Source organism: Pteropus medius, unplaced genomic scaffold, assembly GCF_902729225.1.
Source record: "Pteropus medius unplaced genomic scaffold, Ma_sr-lr_union100, whole genome shotgun sequence".
Classification (NCBI taxonomy): domain Eukaryota; kingdom Metazoa; phylum Chordata; class Mammalia; order Chiroptera; family Pteropodidae; genus Pteropus; species Pteropus medius.
The window spans coordinates 43,269-46,077 of NW_024351318.1; the positions used below are offsets into that span (position 1 = coordinate 43,269).

Consider the following 2,809-nt stretch of genomic DNA (forward strand, 5'->3'; position numbering starts at 1 on the left):
CGGAGCTAGCCAGTAGCAGGTCATCTACGAACTGCAGTAGAGTGCAAGTCTCTCTGTGGAAGGCAGCCAGATCTACAGTCAATGCTTTGCCAAAAAAGGTAGGTGAGTTCTTAAAGCTTTGTGGCAGTCGAGTCCAGGTCAGCCGCGCCTTTTCTCCTGGTGTGTGGGTCCTCCCACTAAAAGGCAAACAAAGGCTGTCTAGCCAATGACAACCAGAGACTTAAGAAGGTGTCTTCAAGGTCGAGGCACGTGAACCAGCTCGCTTGAGCAGGTAGAAGACTCGGGAGGGTACATGGGTTCGAAACCACCAGACAGATGGTGATCACTGCATTGTTGATGGGATGGAGGTCCTGGACAGGATGGCAGTAGTTCCCTCTAGGCCTCCCAACCGGAAAGAGTGGAGCACTCCAAGGTAAATGACATCCAACCAGAATTCCGACATTGCACAAACACTGAATGTGGTCCCGAATTCCTAGGCGTGCCTCCTGTGACACTGGATACTGTCTTCGTGTGACGAGGAGGGCCTCTGGTTTCAGATTTACCACAATGGGTGCATGATTTTTGGCTAGACCTGGACCCCCCCGCCCACTTTTCTGACCAGACAGTAGTTCTATCAAACTGGTTCGATTCATTTGTTTTTTCTCCGGAAGGATAAAGATGCCATTCATCTTCTCTGGGCATAGTCACAGCCATCATTAAAGCGGCTGGCACCTCAATGTGAGACAGGTGAACTTCCCTAAGGTAAAGGTGATTTGTGCCCCAGTGTCCACCATAAAAGTCCTTGATAGGCCCCCTACTTCTATTGAGACCATAGGCTCCTGGGGTCCTAGGATCAGAGAGCCTGGTCACCCCTAGTCTGACTGTTCTTTGGCCAGACCAATAAGCTCTTGGACGGCTGGCTCAGGCTGGTATTTTCCTTTACGAGATTGATTGATCTTCTCTAGCCCTTCAAGCATTCTCCCATGGTGGGGGCACTCATTCTTCCAATGACCGATCTCTTTGCAGAAGGCACATTGGTTGCGGCGAAGTGGGGGTCTCACTAGCTTTTTAACAAAGGAGACGGGAATCATCACAACTCGGCCATTCTTGTCCCGGGCACTCTACCACTGTTCATCAGGCTTCTCTATTATTACCAGGATCTCACCTTTTTCAAAGGGCAGGTCCTCAGCATCGATCCCAGGAAAGACATAGTGAATCCATACATGTTCTAATGTGCTTAGATATCTGGGTGCTTAGATACCATCAGGTTGGTGGTGTTTAGGCAGTGAGTTTTGTAAAACTCTAGCAGGGCCAGCTAGCAGTCAAATTCTAGGTCCCTGATCTTAAAACGGCGGTTGGGAAGTGAGTTGATGATGTAGTAGGAGACTTGTGCATTCTCGGACACAGAGAGTACATAGTCCCCGGACAGGTGGAGGAGTTGCAGACTAGGAACATGTTGTGGAGTCAACCTTGGAGTGGGGTTTGCACCTCCTCACGAGACATTGGCCCTACATACCAAGCAGAGTGATCTGAGGAGTTAAATTTGAACCTGACGGAGGACATGGCTCAGGCTCGGGGCTTAGGGGCATTAGGGGGGTGGTGCAAACAATGATGGTAGAATCCTGCTTCAGATTGTGTGTAAAGTAGTTGCACAGGGACTGACCGACCCGCCGAGGTGTACAGTAGTAGGAAGAAAATAGGTTCTTCCTTGGAGTCCCCTTGGTGGATTATTTTCGCTGGCACCTCCTTGTTCTTTTCTTGAGTTGGTTAGGCCACAAGTACCTCATTCTGCCCCTGCCTATTCACACTAAACCAGACCCAAGGGAGCACCATAGTAGTGATCTGCAGTCATGTGTCTATGTACAGCCACTGGTCTGGATATCCAGGGGTCCCTGTCACTTCCTGATATACTGCCCATACTGTGGGGAGATCTAAGGTCCCTTCCAAGGGCCACCCTATCCTGAATGTGGACCATTCAAGCTCACAAAAAGTATGAAGCTTTTCTGGGTTCAACCTGGTCCTGTAATTATCTGAGAAACTTTTCTTAAAATTTTCCAACATACAATCTAAGAAAGTTGGTTTAGCGGTATCTTCATATTTTCAAGGAGTTTCCTTTGACAATTGGGTTCAGAGGCCAGTGTTAATATATTCCCTCAGGTTTCAGAAACCTGATTAAAACAACATAAAACACTTAAATTATTTTGACAGAATTCTTGTTTTCTTCTTAGAAAACCTCTTCATAACTTTAGTAGCAGACCAATAGTCTCAGAAACATTAAACACAGTTCTAATTTTACATTAACTTACTTTCGACATTCACATTTCCAAGCTTGTTTCACTTAGTTACATAAAATTTCTCCTCAAGATCCCTTCCCAAAACCTTCTTTCACACTTTCCTCTCAGGATTTTACACTTTGTTTATTCCTTCAGCTTAATTTCCCCTCGGGATTTCTCTTCATATACACAAATCTTCTACCACTTTTTCCCCCTCAGTTTGCCTCTTTTCACTCATTCAGAAATAACCAATTCTGAGGCAAACACCTTTCCTTCAATTTCCTTCAAAACATGTCTCCAGACCTTATACCTTCTGTTACCAATAACATTTTCCTTTCTACTTACTCAAACCTTCTTCGACATGCCTTATTCCTTCATATAGATCTGAGGTACCTCCCACACCTCCACAACAGACAACAATCACGCCATACGACAAAAGTGGGGATAGGGTCAGAGAAATTGGAGGAGACACCACTCACTTCGCCCATCTCCAGCCGCTCCTCTCACAGGCATTTCAGGCGCCTCTTGGCATTCGTGGGTCGGTATAAACCCCCGAC

At 46.6% G+C, this 2,809-nt stretch overlaps 1 pseudogene; it reads right to left on the reverse strand.

The window, feature by feature from the left end:
- Positions 1-851: 851 nt before the first annotated feature.
- Positions 852-1,542, reverse strand: LOC120586576 (crk-like protein; annotated as a pseudogene).
- Between the last annotated feature and the right edge of the window lie 1,267 nt (positions 1,543-2,809).